Source organism: Strix aluco, chromosome 2, assembly GCF_031877795.1.
Source record: "Strix aluco isolate bStrAlu1 chromosome 2, bStrAlu1.hap1, whole genome shotgun sequence".
NCBI classification, from domain to species: Eukaryota; Metazoa; Chordata; class Aves; order Strigiformes; family Strigidae; genus Strix; species Strix aluco.
Window position 1 is genome coordinate 119,013,031 of NC_133932.1, and position 19,500 is coordinate 119,032,530.

At 40.9% G+C, this 19,500-nt stretch overlaps 1 long non-coding RNA gene across 2 annotated transcripts in view; it reads left to right on the forward strand.

The window, feature by feature from the left end:
• LOC141920290 (uncharacterized) overlaps positions 1 to 19,500 on the forward strand; it is a 39,268-nt gene that overhangs the window by 12,743 nt on the left and 7,025 nt on the right. For both annotated transcript variants that reach the window (XR_012622285.1, XR_012622286.1), the window contains exon 2: positions 965 to 1,083. This is a non-coding gene — a long non-coding RNA (uncharacterized LOC141920290). The remainder of the gene's footprint in view (positions 1 to 964; positions 1,084 to 19,500) is intronic.

Here is a 19,500-nt window from a genome sequence, read left to right on the forward strand (position 1 = left end):
ATGACTTAATTTGCACACAAAACTTCAGTCATTATCTCTATTTTGATGACCCAAAATAGCCTTGCTATGGCCACATAAATTGAATTCTGTACCTTTGTAAATAATTGTTCACAGTGGAAGTTGTTTGGTGAAATTCTGAATCAGACTGGTGTAAATTTTATTTCTGGCCTTAAAATCAATGAAGCACTTCATATATAGCTGATGTTTCATCAGATATTGCTGATCTTCTGTCCTCTGTGCAGGTTCTTGTAGCTGTTGCTCTGCTGAATTATTCTGGATTTCTGCTGCCACTCAAATGTAGACTTAAAATTGAATTACTGTGGTTCTCTCTCAGTCCTCTTCACTTTTTGTACCCTCTAATGGGGCACCAAGTCAGCCAAAGCTTTGAAGTGAATTTGCATAGACATTTTCCATAAGGTAAACACTACATAAAAAACAACTAGGACTTAACAATTCAAATGATTATCTGATCTCCCCATAGGCAGCTTTCCTTTAATTTTCTTCCACTTATGCATTTCTCTCTTTTTTTCAGTTTTTCTCGCTTAACTCTGCAAGTTTACCCGATGCTAAAAGACCCCTCCTCCTTCTCCTCCTCACCTTCCACCCACAGCTGGGCTACAGCCAGACTATCCACAGCTGCTCTCTTACCTGTGGAAAATGCATGGGATTCTGCTTACCTGCTGACTGACAGGAAGATTTTCACAGTAGGATCTATTGTATGTCAAGCGCAATAAAATACTATAAAGTTGCAATAAAAAATTGCAATGATTTAATCACACTGAATTTAAATTCAGCAGCCTATCCCACCTATTAGTTTTGGCACATTTATATTCTTGGGACCAGTTCCAGAAATTTTTGAAAATAACTGAAGATTTTTGATGGAATATAGGTTATGGTTTAAGTGTTGGCTTTCCAAAAGACATTAAGAAGGTGCTAATTATCAATCTTTTTCTTGTCTGAGCAGAACAGAAGAAACATGTCACTATCTTTGTCAGATCTACTTACAAGTGTGCTCCCTGAAAATGCTTCTACACCACCGCTATGAAGCCTAGCAACATATACTGAGAACTTGCATGATGAAAGGTAGGAATAGATTTTGTATTTTTTTGCTTTTCTTGGTAATTTTAGAACAAAAGTCTTCAGCTTTCTATCTATACAACTTCTAGATACCATAAAATTTATTATAAAAGCAGCTGATGCTGACACCTTTTTCATTCAGCTCTTAAAAGTAGAAAGGTTACATTTGCATGAAAGTACATTTGCATTTTCCTATTTACAGAACAAATATAACTATATATGAAGCAGAAATAAAAATGCCTTGTTGATTATTAACCTCTTCTGTATGTGATATGTGAGACTTTAATGTATATGGAGTTGTTTTTAATGGGACTCTTACAATTAGAGCTCTGTGGAATGCTTGAAAAACATGAAGGTAGGTATGTAGAAACATGGGCTGGAGCACACCTAACAGCAGAGTAATGTTAAGAAGAAACTTGTTTTTCACATTTTTTAAAACACTATTTACCTTTCTGTCGGCAGGATTCTGGATCTGACCCTTAAGTCTCAGCAGTGGACCTCTAGCGTGGAATTCAGTTGATTAAACTTGGGTAGCTATTGCTGATTTAGGTGCCTCGGGGTATCCAAGATTGTTGCATGGGGGGGGCAGATATTACAGAGGACCTGTGAAAGACGTTTGTCTTCTGGGATAGCTACTGGAGGTGGGATACTTAAGAGCAACTCAGGATGCTTTTCTGTAGGCAAGAGTCAAGCCCATGGTCAATACAGTCAGCGGAGTCCAGATAACCATGTAGGTGCCTATCTATTTTATGGTGAGCTGAATCTCTCTCTGGGCTCCTTGACTGACTTGATTATATCTCCACTGACAACAAAGGGAGCAGAGATACCTAGTGCACATGTAGATGTCTAAATTTAGCCATATTAGTCTGTGAGCTGAATCCTACCCGAAGAGTTCAAAACATAGCTGTGCCAGCACTGGTATACTGAAATTTCCATTGTCAGGTTTCATCAGCCAGCAGTGGAAAGTCTTTCTTTGATGTATGATTTTATTCAGAGCAACAGGTGAAAAACGTACCATGGATCTCTACTAACTGCTGTCAATACTTCATTTGTTCTCATCTGGAATATGGCTGCTGCTGTTTGCTCTTTATTCTGGCAATCCGCAGATAATTGTTTTTCTTCTTTCTCTCTCCACCCCCCCCTCCTCTCTCCAAACATAGAATCATAGAGTCATAAAATCCTTTAGGTTAGAAAAGACCCTTAAGATCACTGAGTCCAATCGTAAACCGAGCACTGCCAAGTCCACCATTAAACCACATCACTAAGCACCACATCTACACATCTTTTAAATACCTCCAGGGATGGTGACTCAACCACTTCCCTGGGAAGCTGTTCCAATGCTTGACAACCCTTTCAGTGAAGAAATTTTTCCTAATATCCAATCTAAACCTCCCCTGGTACAACTTGAGGCCTTTTCCTCACACCCTATCTCTTGCTACTTGGGAGAAGAGACTGACACCCACCTCATTACAACCTCCTTTCAGGTAGTTGTAGAGAGTGATAAGGTCTCCCCTCAGCCTCCTTTTCTCCAGGCTAAATAACCCCGGTTCCCTCAGCTGCTCCTCATAAGACTTGTGCTCAAGACCCTTCACCAGCTTCACTGCCCTTCTTTGGACACACCCCAGCACCTCAATGTCTTTTTTGTTGTGAGGAGCCCAAAACTGAACACAGTATTTGAGGTGCAGCCTCACCGGTGCCGAGTACAGGGGGGTGATCCCTTCCCTAGTCCTGGTGGCCACACTATTTCTGATACAAGCCAGGGTGTTAGTGCCCTTCTTGACCACCTGGGCACACTGCTGGCTCACATTTAGCTGGCTGTCAATCAATGCCCCCAAGACTGTTTCTGCCAGACACCTTTCTGGCCACTCTTCCCCAAGCCTGTAGCATTGCATGGGGTTGTTGTGATGCAAATGCAGATCAAGACTCCTGCCCAACATGGTGTCATCTGCAGACTTACTGAGGGTGCACTCGATCCCCTCATCCAGATCATTGATAAAGATACCAAACAGAACTGGCCCCAATACTGAGCCCTGGGGAACACCACTTGTGATACATCCTTCTCTCCTTTGGCTCTATTATTCCCTCTCTATCATATACATAAATGGATGGTAGTTGTTTTAACTTGACACTATATATTAACAATTATCAGGTGCTCATATTGATTTGGGCTATTGTTTACCACCCCTAGCAGAGTGTCACCCAGTGTTTTAAAATACCATTAGGCTGTCAGGGGAAGATGCTGGCTGACAAAGAGCAGGTTTGCTAAAGAAAAGTGCATTGCAACATCTAACAGAGATATGTGGAGACCATTAATCCGCATCCATTTTACTATAAGCTTCTTATTTCAGAGTATGCACTGTTCAGAGGAACACTAGGACAGATGGAGAAGAAAGGCTAGAAAAGCCTGGGGTATTTACTGTTGTGATGTAGACACAGCCTCCTACCTGGTGATATTGCTGTCGCACTAAATGTATTTTCCAGCTTAATGTTTGTTAAACAAAAACAGAGGCTCTTTTATTTAGCAGCTTATTCTGTGAAGCTTTTTGTTCGCAAGGTCTAAGGATGCTGTTCATGTCCTGGGCAGCATTTTCTCTGCCTCGCAGGAAATTGCTCTAGTGTAAAAGGCTGGGTACAAGCTATTCCAGAGATTGTAATAGCTGTCGTGCTGGTTTACACAGACACAGCGCTATCACTCTAATAGTCTTGAAAGCTTCTTAATAGGTAATGCTGACCAAACTCAAATGTTAGATCTCCCTGCATTATCATTACAGAACACTCTGCCATCAAAAAGTTTGTTGCAACAAGTGAGAATGAGATCAAAATACCACGTTCTGCACATTTATGCCCTGTCAGATATTTTTTTGCCTTTATACAAAATAATTCCCCTTGAATCTAGGCACATGAATATTGCCAATTTCATGCAGATTTATGAAGGTTTGATTAATTTCCATATAACTCAATTTCTTCTCAGCTATTAATGTGAGGAAGGAATTGTGATTGTGTACATAGACTCCGCTCAGCATGTGGTCCACAGTCAGCAGCAGATAACACCTCCAGCTGTTGTATCCTCCAAGACTGCTCCCACAGATTATTCGGTCTTTTCATAGTCTATTTGCCATAAAGCTCACCCATAAAGGGGTGAAAAACCTGGCTTTTTGAAACAGACACCGCAGTAGGTAGCAAGATTAAAAAAAAATCTCTGTAATGTAACACACAAGTAGTTGCACGTCAGTAGCGTCTGTTATACTGTTGTGAATCTGGAGAAACTCTGTTGACCTCAGTAGCATCTATTTTAACCTTACTCCTCATTAGGGATGGCTGGAAGAATTGTGTATTTGGTGCTGGATTTGGAACTTAAAAAACAGGATCCTTAGTCCACTGTGAGCAGCAGTAGATTATTTTATTCTTCCCCTCCTTGTCCAGTGTAACCCGATTTTGACCTCTGTGAAAGGTGAGAGCATGGGTCAGTTTTCCAGTTTCCACCTCTTTTCCCAGCTCACAATAACTCCTGCAAGTAAACAGGATGGTCGTTTCTCTGCTGCATGCCTGCTGCAGCTGAAAAACAAAGTGAAGCTGCGACACAATTTCTCATGTGTTACTGCCTGGTCATTGCATCATAGCAAGTTGCTGTCACTACAGATCAGATTCAAAGTGATGACTTGAAATTGTGTTTTCTTCCCCAGTATCTTCCTTCCAAGACCTAGCACATGATATTATGTGTCATTTATAGGTTCAGCAAAACAAGTCTGCCCTTCTTATTTGTAACACTTTTAACGGTCACCAGGGGTTGGGTAAATCTGCTGGCATCCCGTGTTCTGCAGCTGCCTATTATGACTAACTCAAGTTTGGTATGACTCTTGCTGGCTCCCTTTGTGCATTACTTTGTTTAAATTGGAGAGTTATATTACTTCTTATTGGCATAAGTTTACATCTTCAGAACACCATACGTTGACTGAGACTAATCCAATTTATTCCTTGCTGACAGGAATATGGGAGGGACTGTCGCTTGCTAGTCTCAGTATGAAATGTGATTTCATGCTGACTCTCCCCAAAAATGCAAAGCCAAGCAAGAGTGTTACAGAATGGAGATATTTTAAAGATCATGACAGTTGGGAAAATTTTGCATTTTGCTCAGCCTTTTTCAGAGTGATGGTTTTGTTGTCTTTACAGCCTTAGTACAGCCTTGTTGATTTATCATTCTTGTTGGATTTAACTCACTAGGATCTAACATTTGCAAGATTGGACACCCCATATGCTTCAGTAATTGATTTAATTGAAGGAGATTCAGCATGTTGTGATGCTGGAGTAGCCTTTTTGCGGCTTAAAAATTAGGTCAGTCTGTAAGTGAAAATTTAACTTGAAATATTCACCCTTATCACAAGAGTAAATTTGTCTACCTTCTAGACACAGTGACACCCTTCCTAAGAAGGGGACTTTCTAGATGAGCATCTCTTGTGTGGTCCAGGGCATACTTGATTTTCTTAGATGCCAGTTACTGCATAACTTAAACGGGAAAAGGGGGTTTGAGGACATTCTTCAGATCAGAAATAAGATGTAGATACTGAATTCCAGAACTGCTGTATTCTGGAAGCAAGCAATACCTTCTTGTCTGCTACTAGGAAAATCACTCTTAGTAAAAAGATTAGTCACCTGACTAATCAAGTGGCCTTCTACGATGGAGTGACTGCATCAGTGGACAAGGGAAGAGCTATGGATATCCTCCACCTGAACTTCTATAAGGCCTTTGAGAGAGTTCCCCACAACATTTTTGCTGCTAAGTTGGAGAGATACAGGTTTGACAGATGGACTGTTAGATGGATAAGGAATTGACTGGATGGCTACATCCAAAGATGGGCCAAGTGGACACCGGTAACAAGTGGTATCCCTCAAGGTTCCATACTGGGACCGGTACTGTTTAATATCTTCATCAACAACATAGGCCGTGGGGTTGAGTGCACTCTCAGCAGGTCTGCAGATGACACCAAGCTGAGTGGTGCAGTTGATAGACTGGAGGGAAGGGATGTGCCACCCAGTGGGACCTTGACAGACTTGAGACGTAGGCCCATGTAAACCTCATGAAATTCAATGAGGCCAAGTGTTCTCTTTCAGTACTTTCTTATCTCTCAGATACCCCAAAGATGCTTTTCTGCCATCTGAAAATCAGTTTTATTTAACAGTTGAGAAGAGAATTTCTGTCTACTGAGAAATACAGGGCAGATGTCTAACACTTAGTAACTGTATAACCAGTAGTTACCTGAAGGGGAAAAAGAAAGAGTACAGTTGATTTTTACTTAGTTTTTCACAAAATCTTGGTGTTTTAAAATGTGTGACAAAATGCTACAGCTCTGGAGTGGAGTGCTGTCATGCAGATTCTGTTCAAGACTGAAACAAACATTGAATCAAATTAATTTTCCCCCTCACTTTCTCTTGTATAATTAATTTTAGACATTAATTAAAGGCACAGTTCTTACTAGAAAGAATGGAATTCAACAAGGGGTGCTGTGTTGCTGTCAAAATATTGAGTACAGTAATGTTCAATCCTCTGCCCTATGGTGATTTCCTGGGCGAGCAAGTTAAGGTTTAGGGTCCTTGCTGCCTCCTGGAGTTCAGAGCTTATCTGTGGGTACAAACTGCATGCAGAGCCTGAAAGCTGTTCTGGGAGCTGCCTAAGCAGCTACTTATGTGAGGAGTCTGGTCTCAGATTATAGTCAGTGCTGGTGAAGTTCATCTGCGTGGACACCTCCAGTGCAGAGGTCACTGTGTTGGGCTTTGTTGGACTGTGTCCCATCTATGTTTTATATGGATTTAAATTATGGTACATCTACACTGTCAATAGACTTGCTTTGTATTTTTGTTCAGAACTTTGCATTTCTGTTTGTCCAAAATGTCTACATGCTAACTCGTGCCTGAGAATACTGCCTGGAGTAACAGGATTGTTCTCTGTGGGAGGAAATCAACACACAGGTGAATCACAGGATATCTAAGCCTGGAAGGCACCTCGGGAAATCACCTAGTCCAACCCCCTGCTCCAAGCAGGATCTCTGGGACCATATCCAGTTGGGTTTTGAATATCTTCAGGGTTGAGACTCCACAACCTCCCTGGGCAACCTATGCCATTGTTTGACCATCTTCACAGTAAAAAAGTGTTTTCTTATATTTAAACAGAATGTCCTGTATTTCAGTTTGGGCCTATTGCCTCCTGTCCTCTCACTGGGAACTACTGAGAAGACACTGGCTCCATCTTCTTTACATGCTCCCGTTGGATACACACTGATAAGTTTTCCCTGAGCATTCTCTTCTCCAGGCTGAACAGTCCCTAGTCATCCACAAAAAAGTGGACAACTTGTCTGCCAGGTCCTTGTTCACCAAGACCCCAAGGTCCTTCTCTGCCAAGTTGCTTTCCAGTCAGCAGACGCCCAGTCAGTACTGTTGCCTGGAGTTACTCCTCTCCAGGCGTAGGACTTCACCTCTTCTTTGCCTCTCCCTTTGTTGAACTTCACAAGATTCCCACTTGCCCATTTCTTGAACCTGTCAAGGTCCCTCTAAATGGCAACACAACCACCTTGTGCATCAACCACTCCTCCCAATTTTGTATCTCTATACTTGCTGAGAGTGCACTCTGTGCTGTCATCCAGGTCATTAATGAAGCTGTTAAACAATGTTGGCCCCTCTATCAATCCCTGGGGTGCACAGATAGTTACTGGCTTCCAGCTGGACCTCATGCTTCTGATCATAACCCTTAGAGTCCAGTAGTCCAGCCAGTTTTCAATCCACTTCACAGTCCACTTGTGTTGTCCATAATTCATCAGTTTGTCTACAAGGATGTTATGGGATATAGCATCGAATGTATTGCTGAAATCAAGATAACATCCATTGCTCTCCCCTCTTCCTCTGAGCCACTCATCTCCTTTTAGAAGGTATACACATAGGCACTGTTGTGTATGCTACGTGTATACTACATTATGTAGGTGCAAGGCCTCCTAGCTTTTTAAATGTACATCTCCTAGATATTGCATATGGGAAATAAGTAGGAACAGATCCAGATTATCTTAAAAAACTCTTAGGGCAACTGAGTTATCTTTGCAAAATGAGGAGGTGGGTTTTAATTTCTACATTTCTTTTAATTTCCTGGGTGGTGTTGGAATAGATACAAGAAAGCCCAAATGTTTTTTTCTGTGGCATATTACAAAGCCAGAGATGAAGATAAGTCTTGTGTAAGGAGTTTCAGTAGAGAATTAGGAGAACAGATTTTTTTTTCTGCTCTATTTTCAGTCCAAGAGCAGAAATTACAAAAGCTGTTTGGTGGGGTTTCTGGGACAACACTGAGAATGCATAAAACCAGAGTGTTTAGGAGAAGATTTGCAGCTTTAGAAGATTATTTTTATATCTGAACTCAGCCTAATTTATCTTCCTATTTTTCCTAATACCAAAGTATAGGCAGGAGAGATTATTTTCTGCTGGGAGTTCCATGTTATGATAGAAAAGGATGTAATGGTTCTTTTTATTTTCTAGCGTCTTACAGGACCGTAAAATCACATCTACATTGAGAAAATAGCTCAGTTTCTGAAAGAGGAAACTGATTCAACTGCCAATTTTTAATCCACCAGTACAACAAGCCAACAAAAGCTTTACATAAAAATTCTTTTCATATTTACATTTATTGAAATGAGTATGTCCAACCACTGACATACCAACTCCTTCCCTAGAAGTCCGTATGAAAGGAAATCAATTTAATTGTATTAGAATGAGGCTGGATTTGCAATCTGAAGAGCTTGGGTAGCTGGAGACTAATTTTTCTTGAAACAGTTAATTTCACAATAATTTCTGAGATTCCATTTTGCATTTGGTTTGAGAGTGCTTTGGAGCTTAGAGAGCAATTACTTTCGACACACTACAGAATGAATAGTGTACCCATCGGAATATAAAATCTTTCTCTGTTTGGAAGCATACTTGGCCCATGATTCATAAAAATACCAATATGTTACTATGTGTTATGTGAAGTTTGAAAATTACTGTTACATTGCCCCTACCATTTAAGGAATGTTTCTTGCTTTTACAGTATGAATAAGAATTATAGAGCTTTTCAACAGTGATTGTACTAGGCTTGACAGTAGCCTAAGGAAGGCACAGAGACAAAAGTCAGAGTCTCTTGACCTTTATAAACATTTCTGATTGTGATAGATCCAGTGAGGTTGTTTTTAATTCAGAAGAACATAGGATGCTCTCAGTTCACAAACTCCCCTCTGACTGCTGGATGCATTATATATACAAGGAAACCATGGCCTTCCAGTGTTTTCAGGCTAAAGCTAGATCTGCATAATGTATAATGATCAGATTTCTGGTTTGTTCATTGAAAGCCTCAAAATTACATTTCTGTGACACACAGAACCTACTGCAATGTATTGATAATTGTTTCCTGAAGTATTGCCAAAGATCACTTAAAAATGGACCAAATCCTGAAATTCTGAAATTTTCCCTCCCTCTGAAGTCATCCCATAGCAGGACCTACTTCAATTAATTTATGCAATTTATTTTTTGTAACAGGGTTTGGAAATTATGTGTGAATTTGGCCAAAATAATGAAATACAGTGTATCCCTTCATGCAAGGGGCTCATGGATGAAATCAGACCTATATTTTGAAGAAATTATGAAGTTAGGATTTAAGTTGTTTGATCCACCAAAAAGGAAAGATTTTATAATAAAATACTTGGAAAAAACAATGGAAGAGGACTAATCAGAAGGTACTGTTTTTATAAGCTCTGGGCTTTGCTTGCCATGTGCTTGGAACTGATAAAGTACAAGACCTAAGCAAAGAAATCTAAGTAGCTCAGGATCTGACATGTGGATTAGGAAAAACATGAGGCTAGATATACACACATTATTAAGAAATTTACAGCATTGGGTACAGATAGGGACAGTATCAGATAAGGTAACATAGCATCCAAAACTTGGCTCTTCTGAAGCCCTGGAATCAAGTTTGCCTGGGAATTGTCCCAGTTTGTTCTGTGGTAGGCACTGTTGAAAGTCAGGATTTTTAAACAATATTTTTAGTAAGGACACACCAAATATTATTCAGCAGAAACTTACAGTTTGTACGCAGGACACTGACAGGATTTAATCTGCTGCAGATAACTGCTTGCATTGCCGTAATGCTGTAAACAGTCTCTGGTTATCTGACTTCACTCTTGGAATGCTAATGCACATCCCAGTCACCAGGAATGTCAAAACAGATACTCCTTCTGCTACAAGCCTCTAACCCAGGAGGTGAAGAGGAAGTGCCATTGTCTGTCTGATAGAGAAAACCTATGACACAAAGCTGAGCAGCTCTGGCCTCATCCTGTGGGCAGTGATGGCACACACCAAGTGATGGATCACTGCAAGACACACCAGACCATTGCAAGGTGGCTTACCTTTCCTGGGAAGGTCTCAAAGAGGTTTGGTGAAGGTGGCTGTTACGGCTCTTGTGCCACTCAGGCTGCAGCAAGGTGCTGTGAAGGGGAATGAAATAGTGATCAGGTGGTCTGAAAGTATGTCCCTCACCTACACACCTTCTCTGGAGACTTCAGGGGTTGGATTTGAGAAAACATTGCTTAATTAGCTCGTCAGACTCCCTGAACCTGGAAGCAATTGGGTTTTAATTCACTTTTCATAATATGCTTTGTTTTTATGAACCTTGTGTGGAGCATTTACTATGTAAATAAATTATATTTTTGCTTTTTCCTCTTCTCCCCACACTGGGCTCATTTAATACTCACTTGGCTTGTATCTTAGAAGAAAACAATCACAAACCGGAAAGACCAGAGCTCTTTAGTTTAAACAAATCCCTTACTCTGGAACTGAAAATTTAGTTTAGTCTCAGCAAAATAACAAGCATATGCAGTCTTTGGAGGCATTTTTATTAATATATTAAAAAGCTTATGAAATCATTACTGCCTGGCTGCCTTAGTGTCTAAAGGCTGCCTAAAGATATAAGGTTAACTCAATAATATAGCAGTCAGGTATACACAGTTGGACTTAAGTGGAATTTGAGGTACCTCTCCAGAGAGCTGCAAAATGCTGTGTTGAGCCACCTCAGCTAATGATGATTGAGATGGTTTGGTTATTGAAAGCGAGGCAGCAACACAAGCATGGCCATATTATTATATGATGGAGTTCTCTCAGTCCTGGTGAAGGACTGTGCCTGACAGGGAACCTTGTGATGCTGAAGTACACCGACCAAAATATCTGTCACTGACAGCATAACTCTCTCATATCTATAAGTCATTGCCCCTGTTGGATTTAGCTTTGCACCTGAAGTTAGCTGCTTCATACTCTCTACCCTGCTGTTTTGCTGGTGTTTCCAGCCTCTCTGGTGGAAATGGTATGCACCCCCCGTGTCCAGCCCTCTGGCATGACAACTTGCATGCTAGCCTAACCCGTTCCATGTCAGTACACTGAAATGAGGATGTCAGTGTCCTAGGTACAAACATAAGCCATGTCCTCCCTCCTTACTCTGAGCGGTAACGTCCAGGTGACTACAGTGGATGTCATACCTTCAGCCAGGTGGGACTCATGCCCAGAGGTCAAAAGGCTTCACTGCAGTGTATAGACTCTTTGGGGACCTGAGAATTGGCCTAGAGGGCCTGCCTCTTGGGACAGGTATCCCATACTCTGTTTTGACTTTGTATGTAGCCTTTGTGTCTGATTCACTCGTGTTATTTCAGTTTTATTTGTTGTCAGCAAGAGGGATTTAGGGCCTTTGGACTGCCTTACCCTGGTCTGTAGGGAATGCCTAGACAAATGCTGCTAAATTCTCTCCAGGAGTAGGTTCAACTTATGTAGGTCTTGAAAGAACATCCAACCTCTATGTACAAACCACCCAGGAGAGACTGCTCATTAGCCTTTAGCTAGATACGACTGAAGGGTTTCAACCAATACCAACATTTCAAAAAAATATTTTAGTCCTTGGCTACTGGACAAAGCTATGCTATTCTGAGAGTTTAGTCATTATTGTATCAGTCTATTAAATATCCACTGCGTGAGAGACAGCCTCATGTTCAGAATACTCACTTGGCAAATCCAACAAATACTTGAGTATTTTATACACAAAGTGGAAGACTTTCAAGTGCAGAAAGAGAAAAACCCCTTGCAGAATTTCTTAAACTCCCCAGAGAAAGTGGCAGGCAGTAAGCCAGACCCCACTCTGAATGCAGCGCTAGGGATGAGGTTTGAATTTGAGGCTAACGCTGCACCCAGCCCCCTACATCTCCTCATTATCCTACAGGGTCTGCATCTCTACATTCATTAAAAATGACCCAAACCAAAATGAAGCAACTTGTTTCAGGTCAAACAAAATACCTTATTCAAATCAAATGGATTTGTACTGATTTTTTTTAAAAGGCATGTTCGTTTTTACAGGACTTTTTTCCCACCAGTTCATTTACTAAATCAAACCATCAGCTGCTCACACAGTTGCACTTTTGCTTCAGGTTTACTAGTGCACTGTTTTCACTGTTATTGCTGAGTAACATCACAGGGAAATCCAGCAGTAGGCTATGTGTTTATCCTTGTGATGCATAGGGGAAACGCAAAGATTTCTGCTACAGGATACATACAGGCTAGAGGGATGGAGAGACAAAACAGGATATTGCTCTCTTGCCTTCAGTTGGTTATGTGTCCAATTTTCCCCTGGGCTCTCAGATGTTGCCTCTCAAATATTCTGCACTGCGGATGGGCCTCAAATATTTCTCTTTCTTCAGTGACTGTGTGACAGATGGGGATTGCCAGAAGAAGTCTTACAGTAGACGTGCTCTCCATTTTTACATGCTCTAATGCATGCAAAAAGAGAGCCCAGGATTAAAATGCTCCCATAACTATGGACACTTATGCTGTTATCACGATCATGTCCCTTAAAGAATCAGGTACCAGGAGCGATGTTAAGAAGGACTTCAGACTGCAAGGTTAAATACTGAGAAATTAGGAAACATCAGAATAAAAGTTATTTGAGCAATCTACACCCATCTCTGCCTGTACATTATGATACAGTATTTACTTACATTAAATAAAAAGGTCAATAAAATGGAATTTTTGATGCTATGATTCTAACTCCTGCTTCATTTTGCATATTTTCACAAAACCATGAGGAGAAGAAATTCCCTCCTGTGGCGCACTGCTTGGCACAGTTTACCAGACAGGTGAATCCATGTGTCTTAGAGGTAGGAGGTAGGAATTTCCCGCAGGAGAAGTTCAGCTGCTAGAAGAAAAGCCCCAGGTTTCACCCCAGGTTTGACACTGGGACCTCACCCCATGTTTGACATAGTGAGGGGAGCTGGGCACCTGGGTTGCACTTCAGCTGTGATAGAAATGGTCTCTTTTACCCCCCTTTTTTTGAGCGACACCCGTGTCAGATTGGCCTGTGGTGGGCGGTGGGGTGATCGCAGAGGATGTCCTGCTTAACCTTGGCAGCCCAACGGTTACAGCAAACCTGGAGCTTTTGGAGAATTTAGCTGTTAAATTTTGCCAGAGTGAATGGTGATTTTCAGAGGCCCCAGACTCCATCAGCTGTGGGAGTTTTTTTAGTCTCAGCACAGGGCCACCCTCTTTCCAAACATCAAGGGTCTGCTCCAGGATAGGAGAGTGCTAAAGCTCCAACATGAAACATTTTAATATGAGAGGGGAAAGTTCCTTAGCCTCTTTTTAAACATGATGTTTTGGCTGAAAGTTTCCAAAGGAAATCAACCAAGGATAGAAAGATTCAAGCTGGGTGAAAAAGTTGGACAAAGTCATCAGCAACTGAAAATAAGGCCTTGAAAGAGCAAGTCAGAGGATGTTTTTAACTGCATCTGTTGCTATCTGTGCTGCCTGTCAAAACAAGACCCTGTTTCATCCCCCCATGTTTCTGACAAGTAATGTGTGAGGTGTTCACGGACCAGTTTTGCAGTCAGAGGGAAATGCAGCGGCTTTTGAGATGGTCGCAGCACCGGGGACCACAACATCTCAGATCAGGGAAGGAAGACAGATACATTCATCAAGTCTATCTTTAAGGTAAATTTTAAGTAGGCAGAAGTTAAATATTTAGTTGGAATGTAGTCAGGATTCCAGCCCTCTGTGTAAAACAAATACAATCAACTTAAAATGCTGAAAGAGATTTTTACTTCTCTTTTCATATTTTGTTAAAAACTATTAAAACATATTAGAGAAAATAATTCAAACTTGTAAAAATCTTTATTATAAGAAAGGAAAATCCCATAACAGCTGTGGCTGAGACAATACTTTTGACCATTTCTGAGATAATTAAGCTAAATATTCAGATTGTATGTATGAGTCCAGGAAAATACTTTATCATCTGCTTTTTTGGTGTTGCTGTAAGGGTAGTTATTTATGGTAATTTACCAGTGATGAGTGGAAAGCAATGCTTCTAATCTTAATCTTCCTTCACTATTCTGCTGAGCATGCTGAACTGCAGATAGCACACTGTGTTATATTAATCATGTGAAGGGATTTATGGTCACTGTTCTCGCTGATGCTAATGGAAATAATGTACATTCATAAATCCTGGAAGCTTCTAGATTACAGCATGCTTACTAACTAGCAGATCTGGCTAGAAAATATTGAGAAATACACAATTATTTTCCTAATTTGCTTCAGGCTCAAGGTTCCATGGAAGAACATCTGTGAGCTGAAGATGCTTTGGTAAGTATAACCAAATTATGGAGTACGTATGGCAAGTGTTTTCTGTACATGGTTCAAATTCCACAATAGCAAGCCCTCTCCAGTGAAAGGCTAAAATACCAACCTGACACCCCATCCCAAAGGTATTCTTTGTGAGACAGGCAATGAAAGAGCAATGGGGACAGTCAGATCTCCCTGGCAGCCAGGCCAGCAACTGCCAGGAGGTTACAGTGGGTCCTTGCCATGACCTCACCCATATATAAACTCATACACACCTTTCCTACATTGCCAAAGATGCTCACAGGAGATAAAGATTGGATGCTGATCTCAATCATGATTTGAGTGATTGCCCTTGCAACCCAAAGAAGGTTAAAAAGGGGATGAAGACAGACTAGACAGCCCTAGGTTCAAGCAGAGCACTGATGCCCTGCAGCCTTGACTGTGAACCCCCCAGGCTAAAAGGAGATCTAATAGTATCAGATCTATTGCACACAGGTTGTGTAGTTAATTTCACAAGTTCATAGACATACTGGTGGGAAGGGACCCCAGGAGGTCTCAAATCCAGCCTCCCATTCAACAGCAGTAGATCAAGTTGACTGTGGCTTTGTCTAGCAAAGTCTGGTAAGCTTCCAAAGATGGGGATTCCTAGTCTCCTGGTACCTGGTTCCAGTTTTGTACTACCCTCCAGCTGGATGAGTTTTTCCTAATTCTTAGCCTGAACTTGCCAAGCTACAGTCTGTGGCTTTATCCCTTGTTAGACATCTGCCAGTACCGAGAAGAGTTTGTTCATCATCTTTGCAACTGCCCCTTCAAAGGGGGCTATCAGATCCCCCTCTTAGCCTTCCCTCTACCAGGCAAAGCAAGCCCAAAGTCCTCAACCTTTCTTTGTAGGCCAAGAGCTCTAGCTCCCTTGACCATCTTGGTAGCACTCAAATGGACCCTCTGCAGTTTTGCAATATCCTTCTTTAAACAGGGGCCCAAAATTTGTCAAAAAGTGCAACAAGTCTAATCCACTTTTTACTGCAGTGGTGTCCTGGTTTTGGACAAGTGGTTTTACTGCAGAGGATTTACTGACATCCTGGAGTCCAGTATGAGTGCTCATGCAACACAAAATCTGATTTTATTGTGTTTGTGATGTAGAAGCACTCTGTTCATGTGCACATCAATTGGGCATGGAGTCAGATAGTGCTTAGGGTCTTCTAGGTTAGAATTGTCCTGAAGCACAGTGTCAGCAGATGCCTGAGCCTCTAGAGCATCCTGGAGAATGGGAATGGAGCTTGATTAAACAGAAGTGTATTGAGTGTAGATTACAACTGACATACATGAGCTGGCTGCATTCCTATGAAATCCTCTGATAACAAAAGTTTTAAGATTGCCTTTTCCTCAAGAAGATAAGCAGATCAACATATATCTTTCATTCAAGCCCTAAACAGTATCTTTATAGCAGTCATTTTAAAAGGCTGTAAGTTTTGTACAACTAAGCCTGATTAACTTCTTAAACATATAGGTTTTTTATGCTATATGTTATAACAAAAAAATGGGATCCAGAGTTTTCTTTGGAAAGAAAATAATTCTGCTGCAACTGCAGAGGGATGAAAAGAATTGTTTTAAATTTATGTATTAATTATCATTTCTATATCACTCATCTTTGAACATCCAAACCTTTGGAGTCCTGAAATTATTTCCTAGAACTTAGACAGATGTGGTAAGAAGAAGGTATTTTCATCCTCTGGTCCCAAGGCCAAGTTCTTCAGTGCTGCTGAAAATGCATTTTTCTTGGCACAAATAGAGACATTTTCTTTGAGCAAAATTAGGATTTTTTGGCATACTCCAGCTGGCAGCTTTGAGAAACTTTACAACATCTGAGGAAAAAAAATGAAATGAGAAAGGAAAACTGAAGCATCTGACACCATATCTGGCCTTTGCTTATGGGCTTTATTTGGAGGATGCTGGACTTCTCCCCCAGCTCTATTGCACAGTCCATGTGTTATTCATACTGAATTTATCTGTTAAGGCCAGATGTGACTAGGGGCAGCTCTGTACTTTTCCAACAGCCCACCTGCATATATCCATCTCCCCCCTGTGGGATACAAAAAAGCAGTCATGCACTACACTGTGTGATTCATGTTTTTTGGGTAGTTCTGTTATCTCTGTGGCATACGATTCCTTCTTCATGAGGGAAACTGTGGCCAGTGTGTATGTGTGAGCTGCTGAAAACTTTTGGGTGGAATTTATTTGAAGTAAAGCTAGAAGTCTGAGAGTTAGCTGGTCTAATAAAGTTCATTACATGAGCTCCCTTCACAGTCATGGGACAGGAATAGGCACCTTCAGAGGGTGACTCACCCTCCCTGTTTCATAGGCTCACCCCTGTTCCTCTGGACTGACTCTGGAGGGAACATCACTAGCTCTCCAAGGCTGACAGCTGAGTGACATGGCTCAAGTTAGGTCCACTGGACCTCGCTTCTGGGGATTAAATTGAAATAACATTCTCTTACAATTCAGTACTCTATTGGGGTAAAAATTCATGGCTCTTTCTTTGTACATCTTTTCTCAAAGTGGTCTGGCTTTTTCCCTTATTCCTCCAACACCCAGGCGCAGGCTTAGTTTTAACAGGTTAAGAGACCGCAGCCAAAAAATTGTGGGTGACAATCAATACAGATTATTGTTGAGGGTACAGTCATAAAACTGTATCACTAGGAAATAAAAATAGAGGCTGTAGACATTAAAATTAATTTTTATGAAATGTTTTCCAAAAAATAATTTATTAGACAAGTAACACTGGTCCAGTTTTCCTGATAATTCTTTGTTATATCATCCAGCATTCCTCCACTTACAGTTGTGATATATCACTTATTTCTTTAGGACTATTCCAGCAAATAAGAAGACCATATTAAGTCCTAACAGAACCTCTGGGACACAAAACACTGTCTAAATACTTTGAATTCATTCACCTTTAAAAACATAAAATAAATCATGAACTAATCAGGTTCTTCATTGAAAATCGCATGTAAACCATACATATCTTTGAATCCATTTTCTTGATATGTCTTCCTTATTACACCAAGGTTTTCCAGCAATTCTTTCTAATCTTAGAGATGCAGCATCAACCACAGTAATTGTATTTCTAAAATGCAGTAAAAAAAAATCCTTAGAATGTTAAAACTATAAGCATGCATTGTCACATGTTTTATTACTTGTGCATATTTGCAATCGGCAAAGTCACACAGGTAAAGAATATTAATGAGAAGAAAAAACCCCTCCATATCATTCACACATCTGGAGAACCAATTTTTCTTTCAACCAATGATGTCATCTTCCTAATACAAAATGCTGAGGAGGGCCAAGGCATAATGCAATAACTCATCTCATAGTCTTTATAATTTTTCAGTTGTCTGGTTTGTAAGATTTGTAATTGTTTTTACTGTACATGTGCCTGAAACAGATGCAAAAGCACATTTTAGGAAAGATGACCGTCAAAAACTCTCAGAATTTCACAGGTTTCAGGTGGGAGTATTTGAGCAACTGTGCCTGTCTCAGTTTCCCCGGGCAGCAACAGCCCCATCCACTTTGGCAGGGCTTCAGGTGTGAGTGTACCACTCTGCACGTGGCCCAGTGAGTCAGGAGGACTGAGTATGTGGAGGTGTAACACAATGTTCAGTGAGGATATAGCATAAGAATATAGAAGGTGTGGGGCCTCTAGAAGGTAACATGATTATTAAAAAAGAAAAGTCTTGTCCATCCTGCATGCTGTCTGCATTCCTAAACCTACCAGCATACATCTTCATCCAAAAAGATAAAGCCATCCAACAAAAACTGTGTGGCTCAAAAGAAACAGTAAGAAGGCTATGAAAGGAAAAAGACTAGAATTTACAGCATGAAAAGATTACCTAAATGAGGGAACAGAGCACCCATAAAACATGGCAGGTCAAGTATAAACAGAAAAATAAGAGAGCTACAGAAGAATTGAAGTGCGCCTTGCAAGGGGGGATAACAACAAGCTCTTCAAGTAGCTCAGAAGCAGGAATACAGTAAGGAAACTGGTAGGACCACTTGATGACTAACATGTGAAAGGGACACTCACAGATGAAGCCAGAGTAGCAAAGATCAGTGAATTTTTTTCATCAGTCTTCACCATAGAAGTCCTTCGGCAGATTCTTCAGCAAATAGGTCAGAAGAGCTAGTCAGGTTGAGATCAAGATCCAGGGTGTAGGAGTCTAAACAGGTAAGCTACATGTTAACAGGTCATGAGAACTGGATGGCATTGATTTAGGATTGCTGAAGTGCTCCTATACAAAATTAGGGGACTGTGGGCCGAGGTGTGTGAGTTCTTATGACAAACAGCTGCTGTGCCAGAGATCTTGTGGATTTCCAGTGAAACTCCTATCCACCAAAGGGCTCCAAAAAGGGAACTATCAGTCAGTGACTCTGACTTCCAGCCCTGGTAAGATGGCAAACTCTAATGCAGAACAAGATCATTGAACAAATGGGTTAACATGATCTCTTGGGAGAAACTCAGAAGAGCCTCCATGAAGAGGTGAACGCCTGATGGTGTTCTGAGAGGGTGATAGGAAGCATGTGGATAAAGGGTGAACTCATACTTGGGTATGCCAAATGTGGCTTTGCAAAAAGCTTATGATTAAGTTCAACACCAAAGGTTGTGAAAGAGGTTATGTTGCTGTGGGACCGGAGAAATGTCCTTTTTTGGATTGAAAGCTGGTTGAAGGGTTGGAAACAAATTGTAAGTCTTAATGGTCACTTTCCAGGATGGAGAAG